This window comes from Mus pahari, chromosome 2 (assembly GCF_900095145.1).
Source record: "Mus pahari chromosome 2, PAHARI_EIJ_v1.1, whole genome shotgun sequence".
NCBI classification, from domain to species: domain Eukaryota; kingdom Metazoa; phylum Chordata; class Mammalia; order Rodentia; family Muridae; genus Mus; species Mus pahari.
Window position 1 is genome coordinate 143,148,865 of NC_034591.1, and position 16,624 is coordinate 143,165,488.

At 51.3% G+C, this 16,624-nt stretch overlaps 1 protein-coding gene across 3 annotated transcripts in view; it reads right to left on the reverse strand.

The window, feature by feature from the left end:
- The window catches only part of Tspan9 (tetraspanin 9), a 181,802-nt gene that overhangs the window by 116,800 nt on the left and 48,378 nt on the right, over positions 1 to 16,624 (reverse strand). For all 3 annotated transcript variants that reach the window (XM_021190830.1, XM_029535449.1, XM_029535448.1), the window contains exon 2: positions 6,820 to 6,923. The gene's annotated coding sequence lies outside the window, so the exon portion shown is untranslated. The remainder of the gene's footprint in view (positions 1 to 6,819; positions 6,924 to 16,624) is intronic.

Genomic DNA, 16,624 nt, shown 5'->3' on the forward strand with positions numbered 1-16,624 from the left:
TTTTTAAGGAAATAAAGAAGAGGGGGAGTGATGCAGGAAGGGAAAAAGAGAGAGTGATGTCATTCCTCCGAATCCCAGTTGGTGCCATATCTGGGTGTGGAGAACAATCCTTGGAATGGGCACCTAGGTGGCAGGCAGCCTCCAAGGGTGGGAAGAGGGCAGCAGCAGAGCTGGTGGGTCAGGTCATTAAACTATTGATGGACATGTGCAGCCCTGTGGGCCACCCAGCTGGTTGCATCTGCCATTAGGAGGAGGTAGGAGGGAAGGGCCTGAAGGGGCCACGAGGGACCAAATGTGAAGGCAGGGTGGAAGCCACAGCCCCTCCTGTAAACAGGCAATCCCAACCCAGGGTTATTCTCAGGCACTTTTCCTGTGAGAAAAGAACGGTAGGAATGCAGTGCGGCCAAGACCCAAATCCACTCTGCAGTGGGCTCCGTGCCCACTCGGATGACGTATAGGGGGCTGGCCCCCGCAGCCTGGAGTCAGAAAATCCACTTAAGGAATTCAGATTGGCAGCCAGAGATGCGTGGTATAGGTAACCCAGCATGAAAGCTCTCTCAAAGCTGAGTACACACAGTGGGCATGCACCCTTGAGCATGCCCACAATAGGTGCACACATGAAAGTACGCATGTGAACACTCACGGGTTCCTCGGGCGTGTGACAGTGAACTACAGACTACATGGAAAGGTGGCCAGAAACACTCCTGGATTTTTATGGCTCTCTAGGGACCCATCTCCAGGAAGTGCTAGCAACTGCAATCCAATCATGTCCCTGGCTGGAGAAGCCGGCTGGAGACTGGGGACTGTGCAGGAGGAGGAAGAACTTCATGGGGAAAAAATGTTGACAGAGTTTAATGTCAAGCGGAGGACGAAGGCTTGGGTGAAGGCAGCTTCCTGAGAAAGCAGGCGTGCTGAGCGCACCAGCAATGTGTCTGGAAGCTGTGCGGGGAATGTTAAGCTAAAAGGTACAGAGGGCTGGGTCCCCAAAGGCCGGAGCCTAGAACTTGGCACACTGGAGTCTGCCCTTATGTGAGAATTAACTAACCAGGCAAGCCCCAGCTAGGAGGACTCAGTAAGTCTGAGAACTATAAATACATACTGTCCTCATCAAGAAGACCCAGGAAAATAAGGGGGGAAGAAAAGCTAATGCCCACAGAGCAGCTGGCATGACTTGGCCACTTAGAAGCCTCACACTATCTGTAACACCTGGAACCCAAGAAATCACACGACAGAAACCAAGATGAACACCAGGCCTATCTGCTGCCCCCATCTTCTGCCTGGAGTTCTGGGGCTGCTCACCCTTAAAGAACAAAACAGTGAACCAACAGCCAACTCCCTGGTAGCCTTTGCTAAGTTCCCAGCTCCCTGGGCATCACTGTCCCTCATGGAAGCACCAAGTGAACTTGAAAACCCCGTGAGCATCCCCAGCACCCCGCCTTTTGCGGCGTACTTTAAATGTGGGTTCTCTTGTCTGTCTCACAAGTAGGCGCCATACTCCACTCACACTGCCTGCGCCCTCTGGCCTGGGCTGTGTCTAGAACACAACCACTGAGGGTCATGGGATGCAGAAGGCATGAACAGCGGCTCACCTAACCGGTTCTCAGAAGGTAGCGTGTTCCTGTGGATGCTCATGAGAAGCCACTTCCCAGGAGGATCCTCCTGAGAGGTGGGACAGCTGGCCCAGCCCAACCTGTCTCTGCATGCAAACCATCAGCAACATTTTTCAAGATGCAGGTTGCAGACTCAGAGGCTCTGGGACAGAGGCCCGGGAATCTGAATTATTGACAAGCTTCCCAGATGTCTCTAACTCAGCGCCAGGCCTGGAGTCACTGCTGTCTCTTCCTTGACTAACAGCCGTGTTCCGACCTGCGTTTGGGCTAGGTGAAACTAAATGAATGCTTCTCTCCTACAGCCTTTCTTCCAGAGGCCTTGGGTCAACCTCTTACCCCGAGATGCTGCTGCCTGCTGGAGTGGAGCTGATGGCCACATTTCCCCCACACTGTGGGTAGGCACAGTGAGGTCTGGCCAGGAAAGACCTCTCTTGCTCTTTTCATCTTGCCCTTGAGTTCAGAGAGAGAACATAAGGTCCTTCAGGGTCTTCAAGGAAAAATTTTAGGAAACAGAACAGGATGCGCAGACGATGCTGGTGCTGTGAGGTATCTCTCTGACACTGTGCAGGCTGGGACAAAATGTTCCTGTCCTGCAGGCCACACACCTACATCTGACCGTCACACACAGTCTCACCAACTTGGGCCAGTAGGCCAAGAGGAACAAAGGCCCCAGACCTTTCCTCGCCAACCATTTCACTCATCTACTCATGACAATCTAAGCAACGCTGAGAGAGCGTGCCAAGCCCCAAAGAGGCAGGAGATGAAGGGAGACGCTGCATGTTCACATTTTCTTTCAAAGGGAGAGCTGACCTCCCAGAAAAAACAAATTCCATGAGGCTAAAAGCTGAGCAACCTGCATCCCATGATTTACCCAAGAGCCAGGGTGAGAAAACCCTTGACACCTCCTCCCTCTGGAGACACTTCCCCTAGAAGCAGGAGCCAGTTACCTCAGCCAGACACATGCAAGAGGCCCCTCTTCTCCCTGTCCCCCCTCCCCCCACCCCAGCCTTGGCTGAGATTGATGGAGCCAGGACAGCTGCAGCGGTGGAGGAGGGGCCGGGGTGCACAACAGCTGGACTGAGGGAGGGCCCTTCCCCTGGCTGGGCAGAGACCCAGCCGGCACTGGAGAGGAAGGAGGCAAGGGTCTCATCTGTACACTTCTCCTTAAGGATGGAATGTGAGCACTCGACTCCATTTTGACCCTGCTCCCCAATCCCTCCTGGTCCTTCACAGCCAGGCAGGTGTCTGTGGATTCCACAGAGAATGAGGCCACTCAGGAATAAGGCTACATGTCTAGGACCCTGGAGCAGCAGCCCTATGAGAGATCCTGCACCCCACCCCTATCCCTCCCACTCACCAGCTAACCCCAGGCCATGGAGGACAAACCCAGGACCCTTTTCAGGCTGGAAGGTAGATGGCGATGCAACTGCCTTGCAACGTGAATGGATGGTGACATGGGGGTTAGCAGGCATGGCCCTGTCACAAATCAAACCTGGGAATCTTTACAGACTTAGAACCAAATATCAGCTCCTCTCTGGCTTCAATTGCCAGTCCTCGTGTGTGCCAAGGAAGGCTCCCATGGAGTAGCTCTTGAGATCAGGACAGTGTGCTCATGCCTGCCTACCATATGGTAGGCCTGGGTTTTCCCAGTTGTTGAATGACTGCTCCGAAGTTGGGCTCATTCCCTCCAAGGTGATCAATTCATTCAGTCAAGACCACAGAGGCAGATCTTTCTTCCAAGAGTCCCCTTGTAATGGCCTGCCTGGCTAGCATCTCCCACATAGATGAGGCCCTCGTACTATGCCCCATGCCACACCATCTCCCAAGTGCGTCTATTCCTTTGTCATCCCGTATACGTACACTCTAGCAATAAATACACATCTCTGAAGGCACCTCACACCACAGGTGAGCCAGTGCAGGGCAGCATGGCCATCTAGGACGGCATCCACTGAAGCAGGTGGCCAGTTACGTTTACACTTTATTAACTGAAAGCAGATGAAATTTTTTTTAAAACAATCAGCTCCTCGGGCACATTAGATGTACTGTAAATGCTCTCAACACGCAGTCAGAGACAAACCACAGCCCCAGACATGCAGAACAGAGAACACTTCTATGGGTGTGGCAACGTGCCACAAGATGCTCTCCACAGGGCCAAAAATCTCCGAGGTAGCTCACACACAGAGAGAATGGGACCGTGGCAGCCCTGAAGGGTGAGAAGTCCCCAGGGTTCAGAGTCTTGCAGGCTCACCGACCACCCTCTTTACTAAGGGTCTCTGGCTCCCACACCCCTCAGGACACAGCAGACAGCTGTCATAGCTCACTTCATTTTTGGGACGCATGAGATGCCTGACATTCTCTCCAGCCCCTGACAGACTCCTGGCCTTTCCTAGCTCAAGGTCTGCATCTTGTCCAGGGTACCACCTCCTGCTGTCCAGCAATGATCCACGCCCTGCCTGGCTTTAGGCTGCAGCATGGAGGATGCAAGAGAGGAGAGGGAAGCAAAGACCAAGGCAGCAAGGTAGTGCACAGAGACACCTGAACTTTTTTGAGTCTGGTTATTATTAATTACACGTGCGGCAGTTTTGTCTAAAGCCTGTCTTCCTCACAGCTGTGTGTCTAACACAGTAGGCACTTAATGACCGCCTGTAAGAAGATGGAGGGTGGTGGACAGATGACAAATGTAAAAGGCAATGCCAAGGACAAGAGACAGGGAAAGTCCCTTTCTTCTTCCTGTCCACAGACCCCCATCTCCATAAAGCCTCCCCACCTCTGCTCTCTGAGGCCGTCCTTCTCCAATGGGCTCCTTGGCCTGCTCTTTGACTATTAGCTACAACCCTAAATGACTATAGGTCATAATCTAGGCTATTGTGAGGTCGGGAGACACTGAAAAATCTTCTTGTCCAAATTCTTTCTTTCTCTCTCTCTTTCTTTCTCTCTTTCTTTTCTTTTCTTTTCTTTTTCTTATTTAAATAATTTTTTATTAGATATTTTCTTCATTTACAATTCGAAAATTCTTTCTTTACGTATGACAATACTAAGATCCAAGAGGGGATGTGGCTTGCCAAGGCCGTGGCGGTGGGGGAAATATGGCTTCAGAGTAGAGAAAAGTTTCTTATGCTTAGTCCTGGAGGCCTTGAGCGCCCAAAGGTTCATTCCTGGACTGGGCTGGAGCCGGCAGCCATCTGTCTCCAAGGCCTGCCAACAGGCCTTCCCTCCCATGAACCCTTGGTAACGAAGCCCACTGCAGGTGATCTCGGAATATTACACCAGGGGGAGGTCCTGCTGGCCATGGCTCCAGCCTTTAATTTCCGATTTCCCAGCCTGACACCCCTAATAGTCTGGGTCCTTTCTGCTCTGGCCCCAGTTGGTCATACATCACCTTAGCTGATGCCAGCCATGCCTTCCCCCAGCCATCTGGACAGAGAAACGAGCAAGGAGCAGGACAGGATGATCTTGGCAGAGTCCTGCTGGGAGGCCACAGACACCTGGTCCCTACCCTGCCTGCCCTTGCTGTGAATGTGCTACCGGGATGTGGGATGGCAAGAGAGCAGCTTGCTTTTTTTTTTTTTTTTTTTTTTTTTAGGTCTCAATTTCCCCTTACATAGCTTAGAGTCTTCTACCCCAGAGGCAACAAGATATGCTGATGTGGGTGTTCCTCTGTCCCCTTCCCCCTAACATAAAGACAACACATATCAATCTAAGTAGAGCATCTTTGAGGTAAACCATGGCCTCTATCCTGCAGAAGTGCTCAATCAAATCTGTGAGTCAGAACAAGCTGACATTAAAAGGCCACCTCCAAGTAAGAGAACTGCCAGGTGAGCCATGGCAGGCAAGGGCATCGTGGAAGGACAAGCTACTGCAGCCACGACAGGAGAGCCTGGAGCCATGCTCAGCCTGGAGGAGAGTGACCAGAGGTCCTGAGCACAGAGGGACCTACGCACCACACAGCAAAGGGTGCCCCAGGCTGTGCTCATGAAAGGGCACAGGGAGAAACTGAGGAATGATGTGGATGTGTGACGCGAGGAGCGTTGCCACAAGGTGCAGGAACCAGCTTCAGAGTGCTAAGGTTTGGGAAGAGGGACAGCGGATGAGGACCTTCAGAAGGTGCTGTTCACAATCGAAGCCCTTTGTATCCTCCTCTTGCCCAGATGCAAACATCACTACAGGGGTGCCCTGGCATGCAGAACCACACACTCACAAAGTCTTGTTCTCAGAGCACAGCCCAGGGAACCCCTGGTTGAGGACTTCACAAAGGACAGTCACTGAGAGGACTGGGGATCCAGCTATCTAAGCGTTCATTTGCCTGAGAAGATGGGGCATCACACCCACCATCTTTCGATGAAAGTGAATATTCCTATCTGCAGAGGACGGACAGCAATTCCCATCAGGTGCTTTGCTTCGTGAGGTCCTTCATCACCTAACACCTGAAACAACAGAATTCACGCCGCCCCACAGTTCTAGACAGCCAAGAGGGCCACAGAGCCAGGCCTCTGAGACTGCTGGGATAGCCTCCTTCCCTGTTCTTTCAGATGTGGATGGAGCTGGCAGCCCTTGGCAGACAAATCACTCCTCTCTGCCTCCATCTTCAAACGTCAGTCTCCCTGCATCTCGGTGTCTAAATTTCTCTCTTAGATGAACACTAGTCATCAGCTATCCCAATATGACCAACCCTAGAGGATCTCATCTTAGCTTGATTACATCAGTAAAGATCCTTATTCCAAACGAGAAAAGCATACAGGCTCCAAGCAGATATCCATGCAGATGGGGACACTGTTCAGTATACTACATTCGTTTGCTGTCAAAAGATGTCAGGTAGGGTTGGTTTGAATAACATGTGCCCCATATTCTCAGGCATTTGAATACTTGACTCCCTACTTGGTGGTCCTGCTTGGCCAGGTATAGATATGGACTTGTTAGAGGAAATATGTCACCGGGAGTAGGTTTTGTAAGTTTAAAACCTTGCACCATGTCAAATTTTCTCTCTTTGCTTGCAATATGAGACATGGGCTCTCAGCCATTCCTGCCATCGTACCTGTCTGTTTCTACATGTCTGAGCCACTATGGCGATAGACTCTTATCCCTGTGGAACAATGAGCCAAACAAACCCTTCCTTCTATGAGTTGCTTTGGATGTGGTGTTTTATCACAACAATAGAAATGTACCCAATACAGCAGGTATTCAGAAAACCAAGCTCCAGCCCCAGACCTACCTCTGACTGCCTGCCTGGGTCACCTGAGCTGGATCCCCTCAGTCACTCTCCTCTGAGAGGGGACAGCTTGGATTTGATTTCCCAAGTCTTCGCCAGCTGCAACGCTGCCAAATGAAAAGCAATTAAAAATCAGCACAAACTCACAATTTTAACAATATAAATAGAAATAAATATAGATACACGCATGGCCTTGTTGGCAGCCATGTGTCTCTCAGCCCTGTTCTCTTGGAAGCCCTGGAAGCAGCGAGACCCTGGCATCCATGAGCAAGTCCGGGCCTGCATCCTGCTTTCCAAACATCCTTCTCTAACAGGAGCCAGGGCTCTTGAGAGCAGCAACTAAGTCAGGGTTCCAAAACACCAATCTCCAGCAGAAATAGGAATCCTTACAGAAGGGACTGGTTCCAGGGACAGGGCAAGAGCTAGAGTTTTCTGTAGCGCCTGACTATAAACAATGCTTTAAACATAAAAAGGTAGGAACCATGTTGGTTCAAAAGGTCACAGGCGCCAACTGAAGGATGTCTCAATAACTCTAGCAAGAACAACTGGAACAAAGTAAGCAACTATTCAGCCAGGATACACAGAATAAATGTCATATTTATTATGTATCACTTGTCTGAGCTTTTTGTTGTGTTTTATATATATATATATATATATATATATATATATATATATGAGCCTGTAATGATAAGAATAACTAAGTGAATGAATAACTAAGTGGGAGAAGACAGTTCCTTCTAGAATTACAATTAATAAATGCAGAACAATGAAGTAAACAGAAAATTACACTTATACAAACATCACTGTAGCAAGCAACACGGCTGACACATTAGCTAAAATTAGTGGGTGAATGTCCAAGGAACAACTGGGTATTTGTCTAGTGTCAGAAGTATCCGCTCCTCCAAACACTTATTAATTTCAGAGAAAAAATTATAGCTCTACAGCACGGGCTCTGAATGGCACTGCCTCCTCCTCAAGGGTGACATCAACAGTAATAACACACACGGGCTTCATGGAAGTCCCCTGACACTGTGCTCCAAGGAGGACAGTGTCAGTCTTGTGGGGATGTGCCCAAAATGTATTATTTTAATATTATCATAAGGAAACACTCAAAGTGACAGTGTCTATCGAGACAGCCAGGCCTCTCAGCCTGCCGCGGCGATGGAGACAAGGAAAGCCTGATGCAGGCTGGGACCAAAAAAGACCCAACAACTAAATGCAATGTGCAAGCCTGAGCAAGAAAGGATGTCTGTGCGAAGAGACGTTCAAATCAGGGTGGGGTTAGTTAGCAATACTGCACCATTAACGCCTTGGCTTTCAAAGTCACAGAAAGTCAGGCTTCTTAAACGACGGGCTGTGACTGAATCCCACCTGTAAATGAACATTACGGGGGCTGAAAAAGTTTCTATCTAAATTCACAGTGACCGAACACTAATCCAAAGTGAAGTCTATACCCGAGTTGATTCTGGTGGAGCTCACTTGTGGCGCACCATGTGACTTCCCTGCAGCCTTGGTTCTGAACATGGGACTGGGACGTGACCCGCCACACCACACACCACCAATGAACACAGCCTGCAGCATCCCTGCTGAGAGCAGAGACCCTGCGTGCTACATACGACACTGTGTGCTCTTACAGAAACATAATGGTTTGATTACGGAAAACAAAGGCTTTGCATGTTTTCCGACAGTCACTCCTCGGCGCCCAAGAATCAAATCAGCATATCTTTTGGATTGTGTTGCATTATGAATGTTTGGTTTTTAAAAATTACTCTTGGAGTTGCTGCCTTGAGTGTCATAAAAAATTGTAAAGCGGATTTTGGTTTAGAATTTCCAACAGTTCCTCAAATAGGCCTCAACAGACTTCTGCTGGTTTCGTGCTATGTATCTGTGTGAGGCAGCACTCTCACCATTGACGATCATTAAATCAAAATATCGATCAACTCTGAAAAACACTGAAGATGCTCTCTGTCTTGCAGCATCAAATATTCCACCAAGATGTAATTCTTTCTGTGAAAACATACACGCTCGTCCACCTCATTAGTATGCAAATTTGCTAGTGTCTTTAATAAATGATAAAATATATATATTAAAAAATCATCTTTAAACAAATTTATCACTCATTGCCAGAAAATGGTTGATTTATATATTATGTGCTCAGGATCATGTTAAAAAAAAAAAAAAAAAAAAAAAAAAAAAATGACAAAACTAAAAAAACTTTCCCTGGTGGAAAGAAGTTATAAGTAGGAAAGCTTAAAAGCCTTGATAGACTGCTAACCACAACCAAAAGAAGCAAGATGCACAGAGTATGTGCCATATATATGCAATGCATGAGCAGCAGGATGCATAATGTATGCATACATACGCATGTTACATGCATCTGCAGACGTGCTACCAGGCTACAAGAGCTTGGGAACTTTGGAAGCGAGCATGGTTGGTGGGGACGGGTGGGGGTAAGGAACTGGAGAGAGAGAAAATGGCCTTTTTGCTGTTTGAGGCAGCTTGCTGAGCCACAGATCCGATTTTCACACAAGGATTACTAGATTACATTTTTCACCACGGGCAGCTGTCCCTGTCAAATAAATAATCATCACCTTACATTTATATATCACCTTTCATCCCACAGCCCCTTTCCTACAGCTAGGAGCAGCCTGGGAACAGCTTCATGCCCTCTCAGGAAAGGGAGGGGGAAGAAGGCTGGAGTGGCTTGCACAGGGGGAAGCAGCCAGACCCCTACTGCGTTCCATGAAAGCAGGGCTGGAACACAGCAAAGAGAAGAACCCCACACCAGGAGGGCAGTCTGTGCTGTAGTGTGCTCCACTATGAAAGAATGGGACAGGCGAGGGAGAGTACAGAAGCAGTCAAGGCTGGACCCCTGCAGCTAGGGCTGGGCCCCTGCAGCCAGGGCTGGGCCCCTGCAGCCAGGGCTGGGCCCCTGCAGCCAGGGCTGGGCCCCTGCAGCCAGGGCTGGGNAGGGCTGGGCCCCTGCAGCCAGGGCTGGGCCCCTGCAGCCAGGGCTGGGCCCCTGCAGCCAGGGCTGGGCCCCTGCAGCCAGGGCTGGGTCCCTGCAGCCAGGGCTGGGTCCCTATAGCTAGGGCTACCCCATGCCTAGCAGCCAGGGCTACACCAACCCAGCAAGAGCAGGCAGATGATAGCTCTCAGACTCTGCTAAGTGAGACTAAAAGGGCCTCCCCTCTGTGCAATCGCCTCAGTCCAAAGGCATGTATGTCGGAGGGAATCCTGGGAGCTCCCCTACAAGAAAGCCTTGAGCACCAAACCCCGTTATTCACCTCCTAGCCAAGTAGGCAAGGGGAGAAGCCATGAGCTCTACTAGTGACTGTCACAGTCCCCTTCAGAGCAGGTGACCCGCTCTGTCTCAGCCTTAGGCAGCTCCCTATTCAAAGCAGTGGCTTCAAGCGAGGCACTGCTCCCACAGACAGGAAAGGAAGAAAGGCCCCAGGTCACAGTGGAGCCAGGCTGGAGCTACAGATGAGGGACCTGATCTAGAGGATACAGCCAGACCACTCGCCCTGGGCTGTATAAGCACTCAGACACCAGGCCAAATCCCACAGGCCTGCCTCTGCTCAAAACACATGGGCTGGCCCGCACCACCATTATGAAAGCCAGAAGCAAATGAGGGCCAGGGTCAATGGAGCGGCAGAAGCAACAGAAAGGGTGATAGGGTCACACCAGGCTTCCTCAGAGACAAAGGGGCCCTGGTAGCAGAGGGGGACAGGGAGAAGGGAGTGGCACCAAGACACACAGCATCCTCAAAGCACAGAGGTGAGCAGAGTCCATCACTGCCGCCATGATGGAAGTGAAGGGGACCTGCTGGAAAAGCCATTGAAATTGTGCTCAGAGGAGGAGCCAGCTCACATTCAGATGCCCCTGTGGGCACCCACGGCTCAGAGGGCTAGAAAAGTCTGGGCACTGGGGAGCTAGTTTTAAGTGAATGGGGGTCACCTCATTAAAGTAAACTTCAGCCCATTCTTCTGGTCAGGACCCCAAAGACCTTGGTGAAGTGTCTACTGAGTCCCATGGTGCCCTTTGGGCCTCTGGCACAGGTTCCTGGGTCCCCTTTGACCTCCACTGACGTAACACAAACATGCATCCCATCACTTCCGACTGGCCTGCCTCAGCCTTCACAGCACCATTTACTCGGTTGACATAAAGACTTGCTCTAGGTCCTCCTGCGCTTCACCCTAAAACCTCCATGGGGTCTCACACCGTAAGCTCCTGAATACCCTTCTCATTTCTCATTTCCAAGACCTACCTTCTTCACACACACACACACACACACACACACACACACACACACACACACCTGCAAATAGTCCAAAACTGACTCTGGCCCTTCAATGTGTGAATTGCTCCATCTCCTCAACATCCTATACCAGATCTAAAGTCCAGCATTGTCTCCCCAGAAGCCCTTCCTATTCAGGGCTTCTTTCTGTGCCTAGGCAGGAGGGGGTGCCAGGGGCAGCACTTTCTTAGCCCAAGAAAAAAGAAAAAAGGCAAGCTTTTTTCCCCTGGGTTGACCCAGAGCCCCAAAGCCTAGGATGGACACACTTCTTACCACTTGCGATTCTAAAGATGTTTACAACACCCTCACTGCCCTGTATTCTGCTCCAGAAGACAAGGCCTCTGTTTGCAACAGCACCCCAAGAGAGTTCAACAGCACCCCCAGAGAGTTCCCTTGATGCCAGATACCTGAAACCAAGGCTAATCCAGAGCCGCCCCAGAAAACCAACCAGAAAAATACCGTGGCCAATTGGTGACATCCACTCCCGGACAGTGCTGGTGGCTCCCTGAGACGTCTACCCTTCTGTGGTCCAAATAACCAGACTTTCCCCATGAAGGGAGGAGAATCAAGAGCCATGGCAATGCAAGGGCAAAATCTGCAGCAAGGGCCCGGCCCAGGCAACCAGCTGGCATCTATAGAGCCAGGGCGTGAGCCCCACATGTCACCTGAAGGAGCCAGAGATTCGGCAGTTGTGAGGGGAAGCACAGCCACCTGAAGGGCACAGGGAGTCAAGATGATCCCTGTGGTTAAACATTAGATTAAGGGATATGCCAAGAAGGTGCAGGGGGAAAACAGAGGTGGGGGAAGGCCAGCATCTCCAAGTCACCGCAAGCCAGGCTACAGATTACAGAAGACCCTCCCACCACCATAGAGACACCATACACTAAGGCTGGCTTCTTGGGGGTGTGCTTGGAATCTAACTCAAACAGATTGCTACTTTGCTACCTGATTTAAAAAAAAAAAAAAAAAAAAAAAANACTGTCTAGATGCTGGGAACACACAAAGATGACAGGCAGGTTCCCCTCACAGGACTTATTATTCTTCCTTACACCAGAGGTTGCTAACTTTGTAAGAAAAGACAAAATACAGAAATGGCTTCAAGAAATAAAAAAAAAAAAAAAAAAAACAACAACGCCAGCTCACCCAAGCCTGGGCCAAGGCTTGTCTCCTCAGCCTCACACATGCGGAGGGAGAAAACAGCTCGCGGAACCTTCCTTCCCTAGACGCTCCCCCACCCCCTCAGAAAGAAAAAGGACCATGAAGCTGAAACCTGAGAAGATGCCAAGGGGCAGCGGGAGGCAATTTACAGCTGGGAAAACTGAGCCCTTGGCCAGATGTGGGGCCTGGGCAGGAGGGGGTGGGCTTACCTCTGGGCCTAAGGGCCTAGAGGGGCTCCCCTCTCAGGTCAGCAGCAGTCAGGCCTGGTGCTGAGCTGAGAGCCCGGTGACAGTAGAGAAGAGCAGGACAGGGACCTACCCACCTATGGCGCTGGTGACTCAGAGCCATCAACCAGGGCAGGGCATGGGGAGCAGGGTAGGAGAAAGGGAGGCAAAGAGAAGAAGGAACAGAGGGGAGCGGCCAGGAGGAGGTCTGCTGGCTACAACAGAGGCAGAGGGCTTCTTCCCACTCAGGGATCCCTGATGTGGCCAAGGGGAACCAGCCAGAGACCTGCTCACTCTTGGCCAGGCCCTAGGCTCCACTGCCTCCTGAGCACAGAGGGCGTGTATTTGTGATCCACCACAGGTGTGCACACCTCCGGGACCTCTTGCAGCTCTAGACCCCGGAACAAGGGCCAATCCGATACAATCACAATACCAAAGCCAGAAGCCAGAGAACCACCAAGAACTACCCCTCACCACCAGCACAGGACCAATGAAGGACTGAGAGGCCCAGAGAGGGTAAGTGCTATCCTGAAAGTCACACAGCCAGTGAGCAGGACAGTCAGGACCCAGATACCTAAGGGTGGGCTCAGCGACCCAAACTCTCCTCCTCACCAGCCCAGCCCAGCCCAGCTCGGCTAAGGAAACAAAGCTGCCCACTTCAAGAGCATCTAAGAGGCTGGGAAAGAAAAGGGGGAGGAAGCCAACCCCACTAAAGAGATGCATGCAAACATCCCTCTGACAAGTGGTGGAACTATTTCCATTGGAAAAAAAATTAATGAAAAACCCTCCCTTACCAGACCCCAGGGGTATTTGGCTGTAAGCTGATGTAATAGGGAGAAGAGAGGCCAAGGGGAAGGAACCCCCCCACACAAACCCCAGCCTTCTGCCAGAAGCACAACAGGGAAGCTGCAGCTGGAGTTGGGGGGACACAAGCCAAGCAGGATGTTGGAGGCTTGGAAGGAGGCCTAACGCAGCCAAGCTGGCTGGCTGGCTGGCTGGCTGGGAGGGAAGAGCAGAAGCCTTTGAAATGGGAGCACATGGTGGTGCTCCACTGAGCCCACATGCAGGTAGGCCGGGGTGGACACAGACACCATCAAAAAGCCTGTGGAGGGCAGTGGAGGGTGTCTGTGACAAAGCCGGCTGCAGACAGAGCTAAGAAGCAAAAAGAAGGGGCTGGGACCCAGGACATCGGGAGGTCAGGACATGGCTTGGGATCTGAGGGTGTGTACTGGCGATCAGGAATAGAACTGTACAAGGAACTCCTTACTGAGTCCTTCACACAGATGGAGGACCTCTGATAAAGTAGGCATGCCTACACAAGGACCTAGGACCCCAGCCTGGAACCTCAAAAATACCCACATGAAAAGCCAAAGTCATGCCACCATTGCCCCCAGCATGGACAGTGCTCCCACATGGGAGGCCACCTAAAAAGAGGTCCCAGAGAGAGCAACTACCATGGATAGGGCCTGGGCAGCAACCCTAGCTCAATAGGCCAGTCAGACACACCACCAAACACTACCTTTCCCTACCAGATGCCTACATAGCATCGCTGACCAGCAGAAGGCTCTGGCAGCTGGGGCCACCTGGTATCTCCACAGAGCAACTAGGGTCCCATCCCTGCCTACAGTTTGGGGTACAGACTAGTAGGGTACTTAGAGGTAGTAGGTGGGGGTAGTGACAGATCGTGTCCCCATTTCTGGCATCCTGGTGAGAATTTCTCTTTCACCCACTAACCCGGCCACGTGCAAAGCTGATCATTACAGGAAGAATAAAAAATGTCCCAGCCTCCGGATCAATGGCCAGTTCAGCGTTTTATCTTGGAAATGTTGAACATACCCTTGACCTCTCTGAGACTCCAGTATGCCATGGGTCTCAAGAGGACAGCCCGGTCCTTGACACAAAACTGTAGGAAAGACACATGAGCCAGACAAAAACTGCAGACCCAGAAACACTCAGAGCACTGAAGGCTGAACCTGAAATGGGGCGTGGCTTGGCACCCTGTGGGACTACCCTGCAGAGATCTAAGGCTACACATGGATATGACCAGCTGTGGGATGGAGGACTGTGCCCGCCGGCCCCGCCGCCCGGGGGCTGCTGGGAGTATATGGGCCATGAAATCGGCAGACCCCACCCATTTCTGAACTCAAGCTGAGCTCCCAGGGAGTTTGCTAATGCTGTGTGTCCCTGCTGTGGGAAAGCTCATCCTTGATCTTTCGCTGCTCTTCCCAGGCTAGCCCCGCCCCAGGCATGACCCCTCTGTCCATGTCCAGCACCACCCACACAGGCTGTCAAGCTGAAGTGGAGGTGGGCAGTCTCCGTTTCCTCAGAGCCCCGTTCTCTGCTTCTGGGCCCCACACAGCCCTGCAATGCACAGCTAGAGTGCAGGCTACAGCAGGAACTCCCTACAAAGGGTTTGGCAGCAGGCAGGGTGCTGAAAGGCCACCTCCAAGGCTGTGACAATGTCCTGAAACAGCCACTTCTCAAAAGTAGACTGCTGCGGCTTCATCTCACTCAGCCTTGCCTTAGAAACATCCATGAACATCCATGACATGTGCGATTTGAGACTGAGGCAGAGGGCCACATGGTCAGGAGAGCTAGATTGAATAAAACAACCTGCTGGGGGAAACCAACAGGTTTCCTGCTGCCATCTAGTGGCCAGCATATGGAAGAGCAGGCACCACAACAAGGCCACCAAGAAGTCTCAGGGACTGTATCCCCCTCCCCAACAAGTCCAGACTGAGACTAGGTAGAGACAAGTAGAACCTACACAGGAGTCGTGAGTGCCAGATAAAAAAAAGTGTAACACCCTCACAAATAGAAGAGCTGCTGGATATCCATCCAAGGGCTTAGGAGAAAGGGCCGAAAGGCTGGAATGGCACTTGGCCTGAATCGGCAGCAAAGCAAGATGTTGGTCCTGACCATTGCTACTGTCCTGGGTGGCCTTTCCTCCTCGCCTCCTCTGGTTTCTTGCAGCTGTTCTTCTTGTCACTCGCCACAGCCAGGCGGCCCCCAGGCTGCACACTTGTCTTCAAGCAGCCCCTCCCTCCCCCATCTGTGCAAGCATCGCTGTCACTTCCATGTCACACATCACCTCCCTCATCCTTCTGCCCTGGGCCCCAGTCACTGGTTCACCCATCCATCTTCTCTACTTCGTGTTCCCTAGTGGTTGCCCTCCTGTTAGGCAGCTGGCCTCATAGTTCGGCCTAGACCTCAGAGACCCATCTTCCCACCTTGGAAGACTAAGGACTCAAAAGAGCTCTAGCTGCTACTGTCCCAAGGCCTCCTTCCCTCTTGTCTTGTAGAAGGCCATCTATCTTCCAGTTTGCTTGTGGGCCTTGAAACCTAAGCGACCGTCAACTCTGAAGCAGCTATCCTGAGAGAAACAGTGAGCCCTCTGGAACCCTGGGCTGCATTGCCCATCCAAGCAGCATGACAGACACAATCTGATCTATAGTGTGTTCTGAGCTTTGGTTCACCCCTAATGTCTGTGTCAGATGCCTGGTAGGTTCCTTCCTCCCTAAAACGTTAACATGCCCCCATTGGTACAAAAAAGGATCATTACATGGGTCCTTCTGAGGCCAAAATATCTACAAGACTAACTTACACTAAGATGTCAGTGACTGGTACCTTGGTAACTGGGTAACTGGGAAGACAGTGTCGACCCATCACCCATCCACGCCGCAGAAACAGCCCCGCTGTACATGTAAGTGAGGGGTGAGGCTATTTTTAACACTGTGACTTGTTTAGCTCTGGGTTAGCCACAGCATGGGGGATGGAGACTCAAGGTCAATACTGGCTCGCACAAGAAGGAAAGCACTTGCCTGGAGCTTGACCTCCAACAAGGTCAGGGTGGCCAACCTCATGTGACACCTTCTGGGAGCAGCTCTAGGGATCACCTCTCACAATGGCAGAGGTAATGCCATTGGTAGGTAGCTAAGGAAACTACAACCCAGGACAGGTCTATACTGCGGAGCCAGTGAGCGTCCTGCCAGGAACTGACCAGGGTGGCTGGTCAGTGCCACTCTTCTATCATGGAAGATACTCAGCAGGTAGCCCTCAGTTCTGCCTCCTCTCCTCTCCCCTCCTCTTCAGCAAGTTATTTTCACAAAGCTACCCCACCACCACG